The 24,668-nt window shown below is 39.2% G+C and overlaps 1 protein-coding gene across 3 annotated transcripts in view; it reads right to left on the bottom strand.

Annotated features, from left to right (window-relative positions):
• Tafa1 (TAFA chemokine like family member 1) overlaps positions 1-24,668 on the bottom strand; it is a 520,237-nt gene that overhangs the window by 269,408 nt on the left and 226,161 nt on the right. The window lies entirely within an intron of this gene.

The raw sequence follows: 24,668 nt of genomic DNA, 5'->3' as shown, positions 1-24,668 counted from the left end.
ATTGGGACTCTGACAAGCTTCCCAATGCTGTCCATTTGAGGAAGTCTGCAGGAGTCACCAGATCTGGAACTAGGCCAGGTGTTAGCCCTGATGACATTTAGAGACAAGAAAAACAATAATATTGCACATGATAATATTTTTCTTAAAGCAAGAGGAGAGAGAATTGGAAAATCCTAAGAAAAACGCAGAGCATTTTCTTCAAAGAATGTATACAAAAGAACAGTTTATGTTGTAACTGAAGGAATATTCCAGGTAGATTTCAGGGAAATAGAATTTCCTTTTTCTAATCATATTCAAGTAATAAGAACCAGGAAAAAAGAAAAAAGGGATTCAACTGTCCTCAACAGGCTTGCTTAACAATGGCTGTATGTTGATTCATATTTATGAATGTTTTCTATGATCACAGTATGCTGTGAGTCATTTCTTGTAATTTTTTATTATTTCCAATCAACCCCAGGAGATAATCAACTCCAGAGAGATGGCTCAGGAGGCAAATGTACTTGCTGCTGACTTTGAGGACCTGAATTCAGTTCCTACATAGAGAGAACTACTTCCTTCACACTAGTACTGTGGCACACATGTATGTACATACATACACAAGTCATATGCAAATAAATTAATATAATAAAAGAGAAAAGATTAACATGAGAAATTAAAAAGGTATCTTTATTGTCATATCCCACAGCACTTAAGCGACAGAAATGGAGACACAACGTATTTCCCTAAGTGGTGGAACTAGGTGTGCCACAAGCAGCCAACTCAACATCAAACCTTTATCAGTCTTCTACAGCCTCAGATTAGTATGCCTTACTTTACATGTGGGACAAATGAAGTCTTTCAATTTTCAATGTATTCTACTGCAGTTATTTAAGTGGACTGAACATTCAGTCTGAACAGACATGGAGCTGTAGAGTTGAGAACAATACTAGACTGAGGTTAGTGGTTTGGAAAGATCATTTCACTATTTCATTTTATTTCACATTTACAACAGACCAGAGAGTTTGGGAACTATTTCTTCAATTTACAGAAAGGAAGTTGTGACAAAAAGAAGGAAAAAGATTGGCCAAGATCATCTAAGCTTCATTTAGTCTTGATCATACATGTTTCCTCACAATGGTTGTGATCATGAAAAAATGTATGTTTGGCCACAGTGTAGGCACTAGATGCCTGGAGTAGAGACCACTCCCTGGAGATGCATGGAAGATTCTGTGTTGCTTTTCCCATTGCATTGCCAAAACACTGGAGAGAGGCAATCTATGGGATGAAACCCTTATTTTGGTACATGGTTCCAAATGTTCTCAGCCCAGTGTGGTGAGGAAGGCCTGGCAGCGTGAGTGGTTCAGACCTGGTAGTTGGAGCTTGTGGTTGCACCAGGGAGCAGAGACCTGGACCTAGAACCAGTTCTCTGCCCTAGTCAACTACTTCAGCTAGCCTGGCCCTATCCCTTTAAGGATTTGAAGCCTTAAAAACAGCATCATAAGCTGGGGCAAAGGGTTAAAAACATGAGCCCGTGGGGGATATTTCAGACTTGGATTGTAGCAATTTCTAGGGCATACTTGACCAACTTCATTGGACTGCAAGTTCTATATGCTGGTAGAGAAACAGGGTCAGAGTAGTGAACAGAGGTGAGTACCAGACACAGTGGTCGATTCTGGAGATGAAGCAGAGACCAACAAGCTTAGGCTCCCTGTTCATTACTGGAGACTGTTCTGTGTCACATTAACTTTACCTATGTAGCCAGTCCTGGACGGGTCATTACTTAAAGGCTCTTACAAAAGCCAGCATACTTTCTCTTTCTTCCAGATAACTAGCTCATATGTTTCATAAAACGAGGAAACCATAAAGGCTAACCCTAAAGAGCAAAGCATTTATTTTCTCTGTGATCTGTACTCTCAGGATGGGCAGGCTTCAGGTGGGAGGCTGTTCAAGGTCATTTCAGAGGTAATCAGGAAAGGAAGCAAGGCAATTCATCTTCTGATTCCTGCTCTGTCCTTAAGATTTTCTATTTGCAAAAGGTGAGCAAGTATCAGATGCATGTGAAATAAACTATGGTAAAATAAAAGCCCCTTAGCAGTTCTTCTTTAAGTGCCAGATGGTACCAGGTGACCCTTTTGTTCACTTTGTTTTAAGATGCAATAGCTAAGCAAGGCTCCATGAAATGAGAAGAGGCACATTAGGAATATATGTAAATTGCAGGTGCAACATGTAAATCACAAAGAAATCATTACTACAGGTTAATGTCCAGGAAAATAACCTATCAGGATCTTTAAAAGGAATTAGAGACTCGATAAATAAGGAAACTCATCCTTAGTTATGTGACCTTTGTTAAAATCAGCAAGTCTATGGAAGGAGTTTGATCAAATGGACACCCAGTAATAAGGATCAGAGTGTTGCTGGGTGCTTTGGCTGTATGTACTGGCATGGCAGAGAGCATTATCAACAACTACTCCTGAATGAAGGCTGCCACTTAGTTCCCCTAAGTGCTCATAGAAAATATGGCTAGCACTTGGCTAAATATCATCATCAGTTTCCAAAACCTCCTGAATTGTTGAGATGTGGAAATGCATTTTTAGAGCCTATGAAAAAGATTGTCTATTCTGAAGATCTGTCAGTGAGAGTCTGAGAAGGTAAAGCCTGATTCTCTGCCTCCTTTACCAGGGAAATACTTCCATATTAAGCACACTGTGAGCTTTCAGTGCATGCACACACGTCATCTGATTCTATATGTGTATCTGACTGGCTTAGTGATATTGGGAAAGTCACTTGATCTTTCCAAGATGTAGTTCTACACAATTATGAGTAAGGCAGTAATCCTAGCCACATATGCTTTGCTTCCTGAAAAGTAATTGGGTAATTATGAAGGTGGAGCCCTTGGGAATACACCTGGTACAGAATAAATAGATGCTTAATATTCCTAAGTACTATTATTCGGGTCACATGATTTATTAAAAACACTATATGCTTTTAAAAAATGCTATAATTCAGTGGATGAGGACTAGTCTTGTCAATAATCATGCTGGAGCAACTGGGCATCTTTGGACAACAGAAACAGCCCTAAACACAAACTACACAAGCTTCTAAACAATTAACTAAGGGGCCAGCCATATGGCTTAGGTGTGAGAGTGCCTTCTTTGCAAGTGTGAGGACCTGAGTTCAGATCCACAGCACTCATCTAAAAAATTGAGCATGGTTGTACCTTTCTGTAGCCCCAGCATTGAGAGTCAGAGACAAGCAGATACTGAGAGCTTGTTGCCAGGCAAACCTAGATAAAAAGGCAAGTTTCTGTCTCAGTGAGAGACCCGTCTCAAGGAAGTAAGGCAGAAAACGATAGAGGGAGACACCAACCATCCTACTCTGGTCTATTCATGTGTATGTGTGTACTCATGCACACAAGTGCACACAGAGAGAGACAGAGACACCTTAAACACACTGCACCACACACAGAATAGACTGAAAAGAAATGATGAAATTGGATCTAAAACATCAAACATTAAAAATTTCTAGAGAAAAGAGGAGAAAATTCTCATCATCTACTTGCAGCCATAGAATATTTAGAGATGAAACAAGGAGTAAAGAAAAAGAGCTGATAAATTGCCTTGTCAACATTAAAACCTATTGCTCTGATAAATAACCCATTAATTAGAGGTGGGACTGAAGCATTGTTAAATCAAGTATGTGGCAATGGATTTTAATCTGGAGTCACATCTCACAAAACTCAGCTTTAAGAAGAATCTAGTTGTAAAATGGACAAAAGCCCATGAACAGACATTTCCCTAGGAAAGATACAATAGTGGTTAATCAGAACATTTTTAAAAATGCTCAACCTCGCTCAGGAAAGTGAAAATTAAAACGGTTGTGAAATTTCACATCTATCAGGGTGTCTGAATTGAAAAAAGTCACCACATCAAATGCTGGTGAGGATGCCAACAATCTGGATCACTCTCACATTAGTGCCGGAACTCTAACATAAGACAGAGACCGGCACTCTAAACAGAAGTCTGTACATTTCTTTAAAAACTAAAATATACTTATAATGTGACTCAGAAATTGGATATTTAAATATTTTCCTAAGCTTGTTCATGGTATCATAATTCATAATAATCAAAAACTGGATGCTGCCCCAGTGTTCTTCATTGGGTCGACGGCAACACCAACAATGATTATATCTCTCATTATTAACAGAAAATCTATCTACAACTTGAATGAGCCTCAAGGAGTTTATGATTCTTGAAGAAAGGCTGTCTTAACAATTTACACAGTGTATGATATATTTATATAATCTTTCTAGAATAATATAACTATATAGAGAAAGATTCATGATTATTGCAGGTTGGGTGGGGAGGGTCTTGTTTTTAAGGTAGGGCTCAAGGGTGACTTGTGGTCATGATACATTGTTTTTTTACTGTGGTGGGTGAATAATGAAGCTACGCATGTGTTAAAGCATAAGCCAACATGCACATAAAACACTCATAAACCCCCAGGCACATAAAACACTCACCTAAAAATGAACTCAAGTGTAACTGGGGACATTTGAATGTATTCTCTGAATTGCAACAACATGAATTACTGGTAACCATATTGAAACTGTATCCTTGGTGCTAACTGGGGAGAGGCTCCCTGAGCTGTGGAACACTCTGCTTCTTGGATGATACTTACTTACAGTAAAATGTTAAATGAATCAGGTTGATTTTATTCTTTTAAGTAAGACCTCTCCAAACCTTTAGCTTTACACCAAGTGTGAAATCTGAAGCTCACTAGTATGTGTGCTGAGATTGAACTACAGGATCCAGTGTTAGGTCATCCCTCTCCATATTTCATCATCAGGCACATTCCAGGAACTCTGACAATTACAGAGTCCCATAATCCATCCAGGGTAAGTTGATGTTTTTCTCCCCTCTGTGGGTAGGAGAATAAATATCAACTTAGAATGTTTCCAAGGAAATAGCAAATGAGAAAAGTAGCTTATTTTTATCACACTTCCTCCAATACGCATGCTTACACATCTCAGTTACTTACCAGTCACCATATGCTAAGTGTTACAGACAACACAGATAGTGAGAAATACTGTGCTGTCTACATCAGAACTTCAGTTTATATGTGTGCACTTAATTCTCACCAACAGCACTTTAGTGGGAAAAATATAAATGACAGTTTTCAGTTCCACACTCAATTTGTGATATTAGACAAATTACTTTAACTCCTAAAGTAGATTTTAATATGGGAATTAAACTAGGATTCATAATGATATTCATAATTAAATAACATCCAATTTCAAGGAGCAAAAAGTCATCAAGCACAATACTCAAAACGTATTATACTTAATTTAAAACCTCACTAATTCAGACATGATTAAGGATGGTTGCTTTATATATAACTCCTAATGTTCACAAAAGAAGAATTTGATATCTAAACAAATCATACAAATACAAGTATAACTATAAGCATATTTAAATATTAAACTTTTTAAGGCATAAGTGAACACTTCAGACGTTCTCAAATACATGCAAGAATGGAAGAGTTCATTACAAGCTATGCAGGAGCAGGGGCTAAACTATAACAAAGGAGTTCCCTAAACTATGGCATTTCAAAGTAAGCCATTACAAGCCCCAGGCTGGATCCCAGCATACTGAGCCTGCTAGACTAACAATTTTGTCTGGGGCTGTATTGCGACAGATTTAGGCAGGATGGGGAGTTAGTAAGGCCAATGGGATCTGAAAACAAGAAAAATTAGCATAATAAAAAGGTGACAGTGCTCTACCCCAAGACCATTGACAAAACAAAAACCCCAATGGCAGGCCTGGGAAACCTCCTTTCAAGTTGTTAGCCAGGGGAGTCAAAAAGACCCCCGCAAAACAATGTAGGCCATTGCCACTGACCTTACCTGTCTTTCAGAAAAATAAAATTAAGACCCTATTGTCAATGACAATTGCCAAACTTCTGCCTCAGAAATGACAACTAACCCAGATGAAGGTAATTAATGGCTGCTGAGAGAATTCTCTAGGGACAAGTTTCCTGATAGGTAATCCAGTCTTAAGAGGTCAGTCCTACACACACACACACACACACACACACACACACACACACACAGAGTAAATGAACTCAGCAATTTGTGTGTGTGTGTGTGTGTGTGTATATATATATATATATATATATATATATATATATATATATAACAATAATAAAATTAAAAATAAGATGTCACAAAACAAATGTTTTCCTTATACCTTAAGTGTTGTTTGTTTTTGCTCTTTTGGCTCTTTGGTCTTTTGGAGGGCTCGCCACCCAGCTCCCAAATAAATCACACACAGAGGTTTATTCTTAATTATAAATGCCCAGCCTTAGCTTGGCTTATTTCTAGCCCACTTTCCTTAAATTATCCTACCTACCTTTTGCCTCTGGGCATTTTCTTACTACTATATATCTTACTCTGTGGCTGGCTGTGTGGGTGGGTGGCTGGACCCTAGCATCCTCCCCTCCTTCTCTCTTGCTCTTTCTTTTTCTCCCAGATTTCTTCTTCTATTTATTCTCTCTGCCTGCCAGCCCTGCTTATCCTTTCTCCTGGCTTGCTATTGGTTGTTCGGGTCTTTATTAGACCATCAGGTATTTTAGACAGGCAAAGTAACACATCTAAACAGTAAAACAAATGCAATGTAAAAGAATGCAACATATCTTTGCATCATTAAACGAATGTCCCACAGCATAAACAAATGTAGCACATCTTAAAATAATATTCTACAACAATTAAGTTTCCTTTTGACTTTCAGCTTTGGCTCTAAAAACAAATGGAATATCAGGAGTTGAGGTTCTGAAGCACATAGAAAAATCAAGTTTTTGCATCAAGCCTTAAACTGGGCCATCAGTGATCCTGTCACACCCTTGCCTTTGTGTCTTCACTGGGGTTACCTAATAAAGAGGAAGAAAAAGTTGAGGCATTCAACTAAAGAGTCATTCTATAGGAAGATGTAACAATGGCCCACTCCATGAAAAGCATACTTTACAAGAACTCAGGATTTATGTTCTGTGCTTCGTTCTGAAGGGAGATTCTTCCTCCCCTTCATTAATTTAGACACTAAAAAAAAAGAATTCTTTGAAAGTCACAAAAGGTGGGTTTTTCAGCATAGTTTCTCCCATCATGTCCTGAAGCCCAAAAGCCTTGAAACAGATGTCTGGGCACAGAAGTTTTAGTTCATAAACATTAGAAAGTACCTGCTTTCTGGGAAAAGAGAATTCGATCATCGGGTAACTGCATAGTTCTTTTTTTCTACTTAAAAATCTTCAATCAAAACAACTTCACTTGCTTTATACCCTTCCCAATAGGATAAGGTGCAAACACCTTATATAAAATTAATTGAATTAGCAATTTTATGAAAAATAAGAGCATTGTTTTGCAACCCCATTTCTGTATAACCTCACATAATTCACCTATTTGTTATCAAGACCAACATCTATTTTCTTTCTTTTTTTGAAATTTATTTGTTTGTTTGTTGTTGTTGGATTTTTGTTTTTTGAGACAGGGTTTGTTTGTGTAGCCCTGGCTGTCCTGGAACTCACGCTGTAGACCAGGCTGGCTTCAAACTCACAGAGATCCACCTGCCTCTGCCTCCCAATTACTGGGGCAAAGCCATGTGCTACTCCTGCCCAGCTATGACAAAATTTCCATACACTACTTTTAAACAGAAAATATATCTGGGAAGGTATGTCTTCTCCCTTCCTGAAGCAAAATTTGAGTGTACAGACAATGGAGCTGCCTTTATAGCCTCAGATCTTCTTCTGACGGAGGTACCTGTGACTAGTATTAATCACCACTTCTACCACTGTGGGTTCTTGGCTTTTCATTTCTATGCAACAAAGTTTAGGGTGATAATGGAGGCATCCTAGCTTCCCCGAGGCTGTACTGACCAGCAAGGCAATGCACATGAGGGTTTTAAAAAAACTGGCCTTTGTAAGTATAAGGTAGCTTCAGTAGGCACTCAGACCTCCCAAGAACAGGAAGAAAACAGACTTTTTCCACTCCCTATTCTCAAACTATTTTGTCCATTTCTGAACAAGAGTGACATAACAACCCAGATCCAGAACCCATATCTAGCTTACAGTGTTGTATGTTTACTAGCAGTATCATCAAACGTCATATAAATAGGACAGAAATATCAGCATGGTGTTCCTACTCACATAGTTGGGGTGAAAATAATAATGATGATGATGATGGTAATACAAGAGGAAGAAGGAGGAGAAGGAGGAGGAAGAGGAGGAGAAGGAAGAGGAGGAGGAGAAGGAGGAAGAGGAGGAGGAGGAGAAGAAGAAGAAAAGAAGAAGAAGAAGAAGAAGAAGAAGAAGAAGAAGAAGAAGAAGAAGAAGAAGAAGAAGAAGAAGAAGAAAAGAAGAAGAAGAAGAAGAAGAAGAAGAAGAAGAAGAAGAAGAAGAAGAAGAAGAAGAAGAAGAAGAAGAAGAAGAAGAAGACGACAACGACCATGTTGACCACAATGAGGATGCAGGGTTGCACTATGTGCTGCCACTTTCTGGTAGTCTCTTCTCCTTCCTCTTAATGCTCCTGTGGGGTTGACTAATGCGAGTAACTTGTGCTTTGCAGTATATTTCAGAGAAAAGCACTGTATTTGGATGGATGGCACCCTTGGCTGGCTGGCACTGGATTGACTGGAGTGTGGCTTGATGTTTCTCACATGTTCAGGTGCCTGTTCAGGCCTAGTGGGCTTTAGTAAACAGCTTCACTTATTCATTAGTACTCCCCCAGAGGGCACCATAGGTAGTGGCAGGAATCTCTGTGTAAAAGAAATGAGTATTCCTGGATCATCGGCATATCTTGGAGCTTCCCTCCACCATTTCTAAAAGCATAATGGAGAGATCACTGACTGGTATCCAGACCACCAGAGGCTGAGATCACAACTCAAATACATGCCCGGACAATCTTGTCACCCGGTGTACCAAAGAGCTGCTGTGAGCATCCTATTTCCCAATGCACCAGAGAGCCTTTTGGTGCCAACACACTATTTATTTATAAGATGCTATTATATATTTAAAAGGAAAGCCCATTTTCAATGAAACCATCTGTCTTCCCATCCATAAATGTGTCAATGAGGTTGTTACAAGACAGAGGGGCTGCAAATGGTTCTGACTAATTGTCTCAGGGTTTCAGTGGATTTGGGCCTGTTTGTTCTAAACAGCACAAAAGAAGCAGATGGACTGCCTCCTTCCCCCTCACTAAACCTGCTGATTGTTTAGGCAACTGAGAATTCAGGAGATGAGAAGCTGGACTTAGCACTTCTTCCATTTGTCTGGCTGTGGAAAAGCCATGGACCTGGCCTCAAATGTGATCTGTGTCAAGATCAGGATACTAGCTTCAATGGGTCGCTTGACTTGAGGCTGGAGCAGTGTGGTGGGGGAGTGAACTCAACCAGAAATCCACAGGCTTTCTACTAGGGAAGGATCTAAGATTTGGAGAAGAATATGCGCTCACTGAACATTAAAGGAAAGAGACAATGAAATTGCTTTGTCATAAATTGGAGTTCAGCACAACTAGGAAATGGAAGCACAGATTGTTTGATTGTGAATGAATGTCTCAGTTCTGAGTCAAGACCCTTGAATTCCCAAAACCGATTGACAATTATTTTAAAGTAAAATCAAGTCATTGCTCTCATCGTGCTTTCTTTCTTATTAGTTTGTTAAAAATCAATTATTGGTAGACGGAGAGTGAGATAAAAAGATAGAGAAGTAAGGTTTCTTATTTATTTGATTCACATAGACATAAACTTTAATTTTGGCCCAAGCAAGCATAAATACATACCCACTGTAATTCAAATGCTTCAAAAATTTCTCTCCAGTTAAAATTTAAGCTGCATTAGGTAACATTTAGTTAAGTTGGCCCATCTGGCAAAAAAATAATCTTAGAAATTAGACTAAATAAACCAACAAATACAAAGATATATGATAATAAAGTCTTCACCCAGAAGAACAAACACTATTGGTGATTCCTTTCCATATTCAAACTTAAACATTGATAAAATTCAGACTGATTTAAACTACATAGTCTAGAGTTCATTAATAACATAATTTCTGTTTAATGTCAATCTTCTCTTATAAAATTAAGTATACAATGATTGGGGCTCAGAAGAGAAGAAAGAAAAAGAGACTAAAAGAGAGGGCTAATATTACACTTGCTTGAAGTGTCCTTGTTTCTTTTAAGATGGTACAAAATATTTAATCATCAGCCATCAGTTTGGCAAAGGACATGATAAACAAAAGCAAGTCTACCCTTCCTGTGGGATTATTCACTTGCTGCCAGCATTTGACTAAACAGTCTCATCTAACTCCCTACCAAGTTGTCACCATCAGAAACAGAAAATGATCAAAAGCATCAGTTGAATTAACAGGCCATATAAATGTATTCTGCATTTCATTTCTGTACTGTTCACCTACTGAAAACCTGTTCACTGGCAGTGGTTCCTGTGGCCAGAGCTGACATTTGATAAGATGTTGCCAGCTCCTCCTCTTTAGAGAGAACTCTAAGTGTTCTTTATCCAAAGCAGGTAAACAAAGTAGGTAGCACAACCTCAGGATGGAGATGTCTCCAGGTGTCATGTCTCAGCCTAGGCCAGTGGCTGCTTTCTATTTGCCATCTGATACTATACTGATGATAATCTTGAATTATTGGTCATCAGTCTCCTGATGGATCTATCTCCTGCAAAGTCTTCAGACTCAACATTCTATCCAAACTACTGCATAGTTTCTCATTTCTGATTGGATTTTGACACATCTTTGCATATGCTTTACTTTTTATAACAAGTATGGAATACACTCATAATTATATATAGATAAATAGGTATTAAATATACATATGTGTGTATGCGTGTATATGTGGCAAAACAGAGTCCAAAGAATCGTTTATCATTATATGCTAGTCTTCTCTTCAGGAATGTCACATCCTAGGATATGATGAGTTATCCTTATGAACACAGAAGCACAGGAACTCATAAAGATATGCTTAGTTATCCTTCCTGGCACCTATGGGCTGCATTTAGATTAGACTGGAGAATGATCATGTGCTTGAGGATCAACAGCCTGTGCCATTCAAACGTTCGTTCCTCTCAAATTTGTATTTCAAAATCACCATCCCCAAGGCAACCTTATTGGAAGGCAAGGTCTCTGAGAAGTGACAATGTCATCATATATGAGCCTTCAAGAATGGCATTAGTGGCCATTCGAAAGATATTTCAGAGTCTTCTGCCATAAGAGAACACAGTGAAGAAGGCATCATCTATGAGGCAGAAAGCAGGTCTGCTCCAGACACGGAGTTTACTGTGAACTGTGGGAAGTGAATTTCTGGCCGTTCTCAGCTTCCTGAGATGTTACAAGCATTTGTTCACAGTAGCCTGAGCTGGTTCAGACAGTGTGGACTAGCCATTCTTGCAGTATTCACAGGCGCATTTGGACATGACTTAATTGTGAGGAGAGCCATTAGTCCATGTCTAAGAACTCTACTGAGGCCACATTTGCTCCAGCACATCTTTCCTGAGATCCACACTGTTCTCTGATCATGCTCTCAGGGGAAACTGCCACTTCTGACAACAGAACTCATCTAGGAAGTCTAGGGACACAGTTTCACTGACACTATTACCCAAAGCTGTGAAAAGATAGGGATGGCCAAAGGGCATTCAGTTGTCAACTCAATCAAAACTTCCTCTAAGATATACATTTCCCTGTGAAGAACATTACTTTAGTCTGAAAATAAAGAGGGAGAGTAAGCTTCAATGATCAGAGTCTAGCATTTTTCTCTATATGAAAATGCCCAGTGCTAGGGAAGTTGCCAGGAATCCCCGAGGATGACGCCAGCTTGCACTACTAGAAAGAGTGGAGAGTTTGCCTGAAATGAACTGGCTTGCCCCAGTGATCAGATCGGTGAATACCCTAACTGTCATCACAGAGCTTTTCTCCGATGACTGATGGAGACAGATGCAGAAATCCACAGCCAAACACCAGGCAGAGCTCCAGGAGTCCAGTAGGCAAGAAAGAGGAGTGATTCTATGAGCAAGTGCATCAGGATCACGATGGGGAAACCTGCAGAGATGACCAAACCAAACTAGTGGGAACTCATGAAAGTTAGATAAATGGCTCTGGAGCCTGCATGGGACTGGAGTAGGCCCTCTGCATGGGGAGACAATTGTGCAGCTTGATCTACCCCTGATGGTAGAATCAGAGAATCTATCCCTGATGCATGAGGGGGATTTTTGGAACCCACTGCCTATGATGGGACACCTTGTGCAGCCTTGAGGATGGGGGAAGGGCTTGGACTTGCCTCTACTGGATGTACCTTCCCATGGGAGGCCTTGCCTTCTTGTGGGAGAGAGTGGAGGGTGGGTTGGGGGAGACATTGGGGGGGTGGGAGGAGGGAAGAAGGGGATCTTTGATTGGTATATAAAATGAATGAAAAAAATTTAAAATAAAAAAAAAAGAAAAAGAAAATGCCATTTCCTGGGCCGAGGACAGCTCAGTTGGTAGTGTGCTTGCCTGGCACTAAGTTTGATGCCCACCACTTTTACCATCCCTGGTGGTACATTCTGGTAATCCCAGTACTAGAGGGTAGGAAGTACAGGAAGGTCAGCACTTCTCAATTTCGTTAACAAGATAAATATATAGATTCCTATTGAGTGTTTTGTGGGTATACCCATATATATATGAATCAAGCTATAACCATAGCACATTTTACTTTACTGAATATAATATTAGAATTTTATCAGTGAATTAGAAGTGAAAGTAATTAAGTATCTCCAGAATGCCCACCTATCTTACAAGGTGACCCATTCTCTTTATCTGATTTTACTGTGAGCTTGGGAGTATTTAATATTTCCCAATCATCAACTTTGTGCAAGAAAATTAAACATATAATTATTAATAGCAAAAATACCACAGTTTTGCATTTATAATACTATGTCAATCAAGATTTCTAGTTTTACAATTCAAAACCACACTCAGATCAAGTTAAACAAATAAGGGAATTTATAGTGTCTCTTAGTGAGAAAGTCCTAGAATGGCTCTAATTTCAGGCTTGTCTATGAAATACTCATGAGAAAACTTCAAATTTCTCTTTTCTTTATCACAGCTTGCTTCTCTCTGCTTCCCTCTGAATAAATTTCCATATGTGCCATGGTTCTCAAGAGACACAGGTTGATAACTTTCCAGTCTTAAGTATAGCTAACACACAGTTTTCCTTTACCAAAGTATTGAAGTTCATGAAGTGAGTCCCACTGGCCTACTATGGGTCACAGAGAGCTTAGAATGGTCAGGCATGATTGACCCACAGAGCATAGGGTAGGATTAACACAACAGATCAAAATGACTGCACAGAGAAAAATCGAGAAGAGAAAGAGCAGTCCACTAGGAAGAACAGAAATGGGAATTGGGCAGACATAAATGTGACATCTCCGTTCCCAGAAGTTTCTATTTATTTTAGCTAAGTGCCACCTATGATACTGTAGCTAATTCTAAAAATACCACCCATTTCTTAAAATCAGAAAAGAGTTAGTGCTCCAAAGGTATATAACATTCATGAGACTTCAGAACTGGTTTGTATCAGGGCGGCTGTGAGTACAGTTATCCTTCAGTATGCTCTCAGGAAATCTGGGAAATGTAAATTTGCATATATATACACACACACATGCTCCATATACTTGGAATGATTGTTGGATAATAGTATAATACAATGTAAATTCTATGCAACTAGTTATTATATTGTATTGTTTAGAAAAGAGTAACAAGAAAAAATAGTCTGAATCTATTCATGCCGATGTAATTTTTGGAACACATTTGATCCCAAGCTGGCTGAACCAGGGCTGCTGAACTTGTAATACCAAGACCCAGGTGGATTGGTAGCTGTTACTAATGTAACAGAAACAAGGGCACATTTCACAAAAAGTCCCAAATTGTAAGATGTCTTTCATAATTAATGTGGGGGCTATGGTGGTTCGGATGATATGTAACAGAGAAGTCACGGGTTGGAACACAATAAGATGCCTACATAGCTAGCTAAATTGGACATCTCTTCAAAAGTTGCAAAGTTTGAGACAGAAAAATGGTTCTGAGCAGCAAATACACTCTTTATTTTGAGGTAAGATGAGAATTCATATTGGCCTCTGAGATTAAGTCCTGGGAACTCCAGAAAAGGTGTGTGTGTGTGCGTGTGTGTGTGTGTGTGTGTGTGTGTGTGTGTGTGTGTGTGTGTATGTGTGTGTGTGTGTATGTGTGTGTGTGTGTGTGTGTGTGTGTGCATGCACGCACTTCTGCATGAATATTTGCATGTACGTTATATACAAGGATCAAGCATGGTTCAAATGTTTATTGAAGATGACCAAGTTCACTTGTTCCATCTAGGCACTCATTCATCAGATTGTATTACATATCCATGTGGTCTTAGGGAAGCACGAGAAGCTGAGTCAGAAAGAACTACAAACTACATCACATGAATGAAGGATCACATGCTCCATCACTTTGATTTAACTGTCATTTTCAGGGACCAAATCATCAGAGGAAGGCTAAGAATATTTACTGAAAATGATAATTGCATTGTTTGTTGGTTTTGTTATCTAAGAATAAAACGAGGATGGAAAATGTGAACAAGCCTGACTCCATCTTGGAGGGCCAAGAAGAGCTTGGTGAGCCAGGTGCAATGGGAACTAGAGCACTGTCACTTGTGAATGAATCAGAACCCAATCTTTCTGAACTACTAGAGTAGAACTGTGTCTGCACAGCATGCTTCAAGAGCTGGTGCTTTCTACACTTTAATCACACCCAGAGCTGATAAGCCCTAAATGCCCTCTTCTGGGTTAGCACCTGCAATTTCATTTCCAAGAGAAGATACTCTACATGAGAAGGTGGCATTTTTGAGGCTCTCCTTTCCACCCCCACGTATATATCTTCTGGGTATTTAATCTGAACGAAACTGAAATCTGCTCACTTGGAAAGCTGCCACAGAAGAAACTTCCCTCTGAGAATGCCGTCAACTTCTCTCATCACCCACGAAGTCAGTATCTAGCAGCTTTCTGTAGGAGGCCAATTCCAAATTCAGTTTCCAAACACCTGCCACTGCTGTTCTTTGATTTCATTCTCAAATGCCATCGTGGGGAATCTGTTCAAGCAATCACCACCATGGTTGAAAACCCACAGAAATACAGCTGCTGTGTAATCTGTCTATATCCTCCGACCCAGTGGTGTTAGGAGGACCACAGTGCTGTTCAGCCATCCCCAGGCCCAGTGTGAGCCAAGGGATGAGCACAATGAGCTACTAATGTGAATTCTACCTTTATCACTTTGTCCCTTCCATATTCACTTCTGCCCTTTTCCTCTTCCTTACCTCATTTGTTCTCATCAGTAAAATGGGGATGAACCAATCTACCAGATTTAAAGAATTAGAGAAAGTGTAAGCATAGAGAATGCTCCTTATGAGATTTTTTTTTGTGTGCTGTAGAACCTCTGCCCCCATAGAAACGTAAGTTCTCTTAACTCTAGACAGTGTTTTTCATAAGTTTGTGATTTGGAAATCTTGGTTTAGAGGCACTCTGTGGAGTCTTATTATGTTGGTTACAATGTATAGCTTTTCAAATCTACAGAGACAGAAAGTAGATGAGCTGCCTGGGGCTGAGGAGAAGGGCATTGACTACAAATGAACATGGAACATCTGGGATGATGGCAGTGTGCTCAAATTTGGCTATAGTGAAGGTTACGCAGTCTGTAAGTTCTAGCAAAAAAAAAAACATTAAATTTTACCTTTGAAGTAAATACCTTTTATGGAATATAAATCATACTTTAATCAGCTGTTAATAAAAAACAAGATGGACTAGATAGGTGGACTGACAGAGATGTAATAAAGCAACTCTAATAAAGTATTAATTGTGCAAGCTGCTTAGGATAATTGTTGACTAATTAGTGTTAGGTATTTAATCTTCTAACTCCTCCATTCATTGACATAAATAGCTGGTCAATGTCAATAGTCACTCCTTGCAGTTTCCTGCTTCTCTTAGTGCTAGAAATATTCATAGAAAAATCTCATAGAAAGCAGAAGTGTGGAAAACTGAAAGCTCTAAGCTTGTAGAAAGAGTAGAGCCTTCTACTTCGTGAAAACATATAGATACACACATGATTAAATAACAAAAATGGAAGTCAATGCAAACTCTGGCTCTCTTTGATGAAAGTATGTCAAATGTGCTGAAAGTCTTGCGGAAAGCATTATAAATATCTTCATTATACCCATATAATGAAACCACGTCTAAATCATGTTGAAAGGGGCATAAATGGAAGAATTTTAACATGACACACCTGGCAGAGAGGTGTCCTGGCTTAGCCTCTGGTCTAAGGACCACATGCTGGGAGCAGTTCACATGCTCGCATCATAGCTTCATTGGTCTGACACTTTCTTCCCTTCATGTGGGACAGAGAGAATAAGTGGGAGCATGACTTTGAATGGACTGCACTATAACTAGCTTGGCCATGCTAAGTTCCAGGCTCTATTCAAAATGAAAATCACTTTGTATCTTCTAGAAAGATGGAAAAGAAGGTGTCTTGCGATGCTGCTGTGGTGACTGTAAGATAACCGGGCTGATGTCAACCACTACCCGTGTGGTGGCTGAGGAATGACATTTTAGACGGCACACCAGGGGCACATTCTTCCTATTTTTCACAAAGACCTCGACATTTTTAAGCAAGCATGTAAGAACATCATGTATGTGTCTATTTCATGGTGGTAAAGCTGTTGTTGCTGTAAATGGAGGGAACTCAAAAGAGCAGCTGGAAATGGTACCTACTTGCCTGTCAGAAAACCAAAAGAAAATGGTCAGCAGAAGTTGTCCCAGTACTACACACTCCTAAGACTCTTTCCTTCGTGGCTCCAGACTCTCCAGACAGTAGCCAAAATGATTTGACTGAGAGGCATGGGGCTGGTTCTTTTCAAAGGTTGAGTTAGATGCAATATTGGAGGGGGCAGGTAGTGCGTGGCCACATGCACAGAGGAGAATGTGAGTGAGAAACATCTTGGGTAAAATAAACTCTGAAAACACTATTCCTTTAACCCCTACTCCCCACCCTGCCATCAAACTCTTTTTGTATTCTGCTTCCTCCTGGCTCTCTTCTTTGATCTTAGGTCTTTGATTAAGGGCTCGATATGGGCAGAAATGGAGAGGTGGCACTCTAGTGCATTTCCTTTGCAAATTCAACACCAGATCAGATCGTTATAGTAGTTTAGATTTGAAGGATTCTCCAAAGTGGATTTTGAAAAAAGAAAAAATAGCCACCTCCAGGCAATGAAGCTTCTATAGGGACAACAAGAAATGAGTTCACTTCTGAGGTACTCATGGTACAGTGGGAAACATGAACATGTAAGTGAATTAATGACTAAGCAATTAAGCAAGAGCAAATGTCACAATTAAAAGCATGGAGCCATATGTCAATGGGATACAGAACAGAAAAGATGCAGTCATGGTACATTTTCTTTAGAAATATCTTTGAGTCTGATTACCAGTCCCCACAACAGAGCTACTATTTATCAAGTGTTTCAGGCACACCCAGGTGATGTGATACAGTGTTTTGGATCCACAATTTAATCCTCACAGTGAACCACCAAGTAACTATTGATTTAATCTTCCCAATTTTAAGAATGAGCAAAGCTCAAATGCATCTGCTGAAATAGGCTACATTCTACAGCTTCCCATCCTGGAGGCTTAGCTACAAGCAACATGTCTCCAAGTCAAACAATGGGATGTCTTCTCCACAAAACATCCCCCTAGTAAATCATCCCCTCAACACAAAATTAGAGCCAGTGAGAAAAGATCTCCTTCTGGGGGAATCACTTTGCCTGTGCAGATCTGTGGTTGGAAAAAAAGAAGCATTTTAATAAAATGATACTACCAATATTGTATAATAAATTCTCCAAGCATCCAACACAGGTTTAAGTGAGACTGGGAAAAACACTTTCCATTTCTGGTCAAAGTTGGATGGAGAGGGGCCTAGCAAGTGCTGCTGGGAGCTGGAGAGATGGCTTGGTGATTAAGGGTACTTCCTGCTTTTGAAGACAGCCTGGGTTAGTTCCCAGTAACCACATGCCAGCTATCAATGGCTAATAAATCCATCCCTAGGTGATCCAACAGCCCCCCCCCCAGGTTCCATGTGTATCAAGCACACTTGTGATACCCCCATACACATGTAAGAACTCACATACATAAAATAAATCTTTAAAAAAAAACCCAAATTAACACTCTCTAATATAGAACTGATCACTATTATTTTTCTGTCTTCCTTCAGGCCTTTAGCTTCCTCTCTCCTCTCTCATCTGGTGATTTTTAATGATCACTTCTTCCCCACATTCCTGTAGGAGGACTCTCTATGTGGGAAGTAACATGTGGTGTATGTTCTCCAAGTTCACCTGTCTCCAACTTGGAAGGTTGAAAGGGACTGGCTTAATTTCAGCACTCCTAATTATGTTCTAATTTGTCTTTATTTCTCCTCCTCATTTTTCATATAATGTTCTCACCACAACTCAAAACATATAATTGCATTGCTTTTTTGTGCAAAAGAAAATAAATGGAAGCACTGTGAGTTCCTAATGGCATGAGCTCTATTTTAGCTCTATCCCTGCTACGGGAAACCTAAACAGGGATTACTGAGATACAAGCTAACATAACTAGATATGTATGTATTTTTCTATAGGAATATGTGTATCTAAAAGAAAGGAAAGAGAAATTGAAAAAAGGAGGAGGATGAAAAGTGTAGGAAGTGGAAGAGAAGAGGAGTGAGAGGAGGAAGTAATGAAGGAGAGAGAACTCTTAAATTATCTAAAGGCAGCAGGCCAAAGTGCTGCCTCAGTAGCTAAGAGTGCTTACTGCTCTTGTTGAAGATATGAGCTCAGTGTCCAGCACCCACACTGGACAGCTTAAAATCACCTTTAAGTATAGCTCCAGAGAATCCAATTTCCTCTTCAGGCCTCCACATGCATGGACATGGTGCACACAAATTTACACACACACACACACACACACGCGCGCGCGTGCGAGCGCACTAATGAAAGATAAATAAATCTTTAAAAAATGTATGGAAAGACCATTTGATGTGCATCTGGAACTGCTTGACCCTGGACTCTGAACAGCTCTTTGCTTCATACATGTGCATCCTCCAAATGACAAAAGTCCAAGCATTTTTTCTTTGTGCACTATAAACTCTCAAATCAGTTTGGAGTCCCTAAATTCTCTGACCTCCATGGAAGCACTTACTAGTGATCACTGCCTTGTTTAGGATTTGGTTTTTCTCCTAGATGTGATTGCAGGCATGGCATAATTTCAAAAGCATGTTCTAGGGACCAGACTGGTTCTGTGACTCGAGACAGATCACGCTAAACTTTTGTTTTTCAACTTCAAATGAAAGATAGTGATTGGTAGTCCATCAACAGTTCTGGCCAAAATGATCACCGTAAGCTATATAATATACTTAAAAGATACCTTATAGCATGTTCTAAATAATGAGTTAAAATGATAAAGAAGTGAGCAAGGAAGTGAAGAAATGCAAATTCTTTTCTATTCAGATCATAAATTCATTGATATAAGGCTTACACCCTTAAAACACATTTGTTTATTTGTTTACCTATTTATATGTGGTCTGTCTTGTAGCCCAGCTGTCTTCTAACCTGACTATGTAGCTGAGGATGACCTTGAACTTCTGGCCTTCCTTGCTCCAGCTTTGGAAAGCTGGGATTGCAGGTATGTATCACGCCACTTGGTTTATGAGGTTGATGAGAACTGAACTCAGGGACTTCCTGCATGCTAGGCAAACAGTGTAACAACTGAGCAACATCCCCAATCCTAAAGTTTTATTTTTATGACTTTTATGTTTTCCACTTTGGAACTTCACATGAAGGTATCACAAGACATGAAGTAAGTGGAGGTAGAATGGGAAGAGGTCAGTTAGATAAGCATCTTGAAGTAATCATTGCCACAGGCATAAAAAATCATGCCTCTAAGAAGCACTCATTTGGACATGAAAAAAGAGAGCTGCGGAAAGTCTGTGGTTATGAAAATACGGCAGTCACTCTTCCTTTGTGAATAGTCAAGGAAGCATGTATGACAACTGAAGTATGCACTTCCTTGAAGCAAACAGCCCTTGCACATGGCACAGAATCACTTCATGCTTAGTTGTCTGATCAAGAAGTTCTAAAGGACGGTGGGGAGAGCATGCACTCGAGACCAAGAAGATCACATATTTTCCATCAAGGAGCCAGTCTCTGTTGAAACTCAGGAAATGGGACTTGGAATCTAACTGTCCTGGTGACTACAAGCTGCACAAGCATTTTGATATAAATACCTCACTTTTGGTAATTAGGACTTTCATATATTGCTTCAGCTACATGCTATCCACTTACACATTATAACATCTCTCCCTGTGTTCATGATCTTCTATAGTAACAAAGACAGGGTTAGGAACTAGGAAGCTAGTTCTATACTCCAATCTCTTGCTCTCATGCTATCTGCTCTACATATAAGAATCCTATATAGGATTTGTTTGATACACAGTAATTGTTCAGGAAATCAATATTTCAACATATGTGAGTTGAGCAGATTGACTAGAGGAGATATGACCTATCCAAGGTCACCAGCTGGCCCTCCTTCTGTGGTTCTGTATTGTCACCACAGGCAGGAACTATCAGGCTATCTATTTTGTTTGCCATTCTCAATGGAGTCCTTTGGTGTGGGTTTATTATTTCAAAGAGAAGGACCTATATAACTCACAGTGACTACATAGGCACATGATTCTGGTTAGATATTATCAGTTGTTGAAAAGCTCCCATTCATGCCTTTTCTTTTGTGTCTATATGCATGTGTGTGTGTGTGTGTGTGTGTGTGTGTGTGTGTGTGTGTGTGTGTGTGTAAATGTGTGTGCCAGCATACATGCTGAGGATTGAACCCAGGACTCATATATTTTAGAAGAACACTCTCATTCCTTATGTCTCTTTTTGAACAAGAGACTTCACCAGGCTTAAGTCAGGGAAATAAATTATTATTGACTCAATTCGTAAATGATCACTACCCAGAGATGTGGAGAGTAAACTACCAAGGGTAATAATCAAAGACCCACTCACTGCTTCCTTTCCACCACCATCTGGCTTAAGTCTGCAGGCTCCTTTTTCTGTGATATTGATATGAGTTCAATTGTCTTTTTAAATGTATCTAGGAAAAATAGTTGACTGGAAGTATATGCAAAGTGACCCCTAGAGCCAACAATGGGAACCAGTGAGCCTTGGTTAGGAGAGTGACTAATGGCCAGTTTCTCTGTTAAGACTCATTTTCACCAACTATATCCTACCTCTTACATCAAAAGCCACAAAATAGCGTTTCCAGGAAGCACACACCCAAATCTCCAAGTTGACACCCCTCTGAGTAATGGATTTACAGAAAGCCAAACAGTTAAAATTAAAATCATCACCCCTTCAGCTAAGGTTGCAAAATGTTTACAAACAAAAGGATTAAATTTTCATTTTCAGTCTGGGTATCATAGGATGCACAATTAATTGTAATTGTTTACATTTGAAGTGTCACTAAATTGGTCATGGTGGGCATCACAGAGCAGGGCAGACAACCAGAGGGATAATGCTTATGAAGGACATGTGGGTACCTTAGTCTCAATTCTTTTTTACAGGCAGCCAGGCTTCCATTGCCTCCATCTACTTTCACTGCCAGAGGGTAATTTGTACATGTATTCAATTCTTTACAAAATCTACTAGCCTTCATGTTGACTGTGAGCAACGAACCAGAGAACATTGGCTGGTGTGTAAGACAGAAAATACTCAATTGCAGCAGTTTCCCAATACTGGCACAATGAATCTGTGCTCAATTAATTGAATTCTCATTAACTGCATTCAGAATAAAGGAAACAGTGAATAAGGGTTTGCGAATTCTTGTGTTTGATTCTGAAAACTTTATGTAAGCATGGCTATCAGACCTTGCACTCACTTAAAATGCAGAAGTAAAATAAAATATGGTCATATACACAAAATTTGATTGGTCACAAATTTCAGCCCAAGATTGCTGGAAATTTCATTTCCCTGACTAGTGTCAAGACCTTAGATTAAAAGAACAGAACAAAACTATATTGGCAAACCTTTGCCATTTGTCTCAGTGTCCCCCTGCTATCAATGGGCAAAGTGTTTGGGGCAGGTTTTATGAAGCTTAGAGATTTCTGAAGAATTCTGTGATATCCATCTTCTTGTCAGTCAAATTTTCTGAAGGCTTACGTATTTGTTGAAACACAAGAAAACTATAGGAAACTTGCCTAAAAGACTTCTGGGTGTGCATGCACACATTTATTCACACATACATGCAGAACACACACACTTCTGGAAGACAATTAGAAATTGTGTTAGCTTAGCCTACTAATCCATGGTTTCATTACTATGGCTGTAAATAAGAAATTTTTAGAAATGATAGTATCTGGGACATGCATAACAATTGCTCATTTATTTATTTATTTTTTCTGAATGGGAACTCCAACTTACTTATTGGCACAGATTTTTCTTGCAAGTGTAAGTGGAGAGGCTTGATAAGCTAGCTCAACCTTAAGTAGCTTGAAAGGACTTGAGTAATTATTTAATAAATCCTTGAGGAAATCATGCTGATAACTTTGGCAGGAAAGAGGACTACCCATTGAGAGCCCCTACCTTAGTCACCAAAGTTGGCTCTGGAACTTTTGCTTTCTTCCAAAAGACAAATCAAGCTTTAAAGCAAGAAAACATGTCATAATGAAGGACATTCAATAGAATGGGACTTGTGTCTCCATATGCATTACAGACTTGTAATAGCATGATCCTAGAAGCTCATAGACAGATGACTGAATAGTAAATAAAGACAATGTGGTATATGAACACAATGGAGGTTTTTTTCATCCATGAAGAAGAATGAAATTAAGTCATTTGTGAGACAATGGATGAAACTGAAGATCACTGAGTTAAGAGCTACAAACCAGACTCAAAAAGACAAACATGCTTTCCTTTTCTGAGCAGAATCTACATTTGAAACACACATACCACATATACATATATCTATAAATAGTCATGAAAATAGAATGGTGGCCAAATAAGGAAAGGAATGGTTCTAAAGGAAGATAAAGGGATGGCATGGGAGGTCAGTGGTCATGACCATGAGCAAGGACAGTCTGATATATTATTTTGTATGCTAATTCAAAGGTTAAAAATAAAAATATGAAAACAACATGTCTACCCCTTAAAAAGGTAATGATCAAAGTGTGCTTTACAGAGTTAGAATAAATGCCTCCTATGCCACATTGAAGGGAGAAGACCCTTTACATATAAACTCTGGAAAATTGATTAAGCCAAACTAATGATCATTAGACAATAAATACCTGCTTGATGGGAGAACCAGCATAGCAATTGTGTAGTTAAGAGGTGACAGAAATGTAGAGAAAAGTGGTCCTCTCCCCGCCCTACAGGGATTAGATGTTATCAAAGGAGCTGTTCAGGTTAGGGGCCAGCTTGAAGTTCTCTATTTTTATCTCCACAAATAAAGATGTATCCGGAGTGGAAATAGGGAGAACAATGCAGCAGTTTCCTGTCTGGCATGCAATTCATCTTGTGAGAAGAGCAGCTATCTCAAGGCAGACTTCTTTCTCAATGACATTAGATAGTTCTCATGAAAGGACAAACTAAACTCGCTAATGTTCAGCTTGTAAATCAGAACAAAAAATATCAATGGGCTGAGTGTTCTCTTCCATTCTTCCCACCCTTGACATAATCAAGAAAGTAAAATGAAAAAGTTACAGGGCTTGAGGGGCCTGAGCCTCACCAACAGTTATGCATCTTGTAGGAATGGGATTTCAGCAGCTGGCGTCACCTTCTGGTGTCATTCCCTCTCATATTTCCACATTTCATAAAGAAAACATGAATTTCTATTTCACTACACAGTTATGTACCAGTGGTATGTATTTAAATCACAACGAAACTTAATTTTTAGCAGTGGTTTTGAAGTAATTAAAGAATCCCAATGGCATAATGGTCTCCTAGCCACTGTAAGTCACACTGACAGACCTTTTCTACTGTATGTGTATTCATTCTATATTTTTACCTAGATTCCATGTTGGTTGAAATAATAGTTAACCTTCGTCAGTATGATTTTAAAACCACTAATGTACTCCTCTTTTTATATTCTATGTCTTATTAGACATGGGCCACAGTAGTTCCACTGTGCACATCTGTCTCGGGGTGGAAGGGCAGTATCAGAAGAGGCAATTCTGAGAGTGAAGCAAGTTTTGCTTCAGACATTTAAAGATTCAATGTAGTTGTAAAACACTTACCTTACAAATCCTGTTTTTTCTTAAACAAATATAATCTAAATTGTTTTTTTCTTATTCACCATATGAAAAAGGCAATTTAATCTCTAACATGCAATGTTGGATAACGAAGATCCAAACAATAGGAATGATGGGTGAAGACTCACTCTCCACCTTAAGGCTCTACAATTTAACAGGACATTCAAAACTAGAAGGAAAGACAAGCAAAATTGAGTCCCAGTGTTCTACTGTGAACCATAGTCCAATGAGTGAAAGTAATCAGATGATCAAGAGTAATAATGAAGACAAACATTGGCATTTGTCACTGGAAGGGGATAGGCCATGGG

Source organism: Peromyscus maniculatus, chromosome 3, assembly GCF_049852395.1.
Source record: "Peromyscus maniculatus bairdii isolate BWxNUB_F1_BW_parent chromosome 3, HU_Pman_BW_mat_3.1, whole genome shotgun sequence".
In the NCBI taxonomy this organism is placed as follows: domain Eukaryota; kingdom Metazoa; phylum Chordata; class Mammalia; order Rodentia; family Cricetidae; genus Peromyscus; species Peromyscus maniculatus.
The sequence above is the reverse complement of the archived record's forward strand: the minus strand, read 5'-3'. Positions and strand labels throughout refer to the sequence as shown.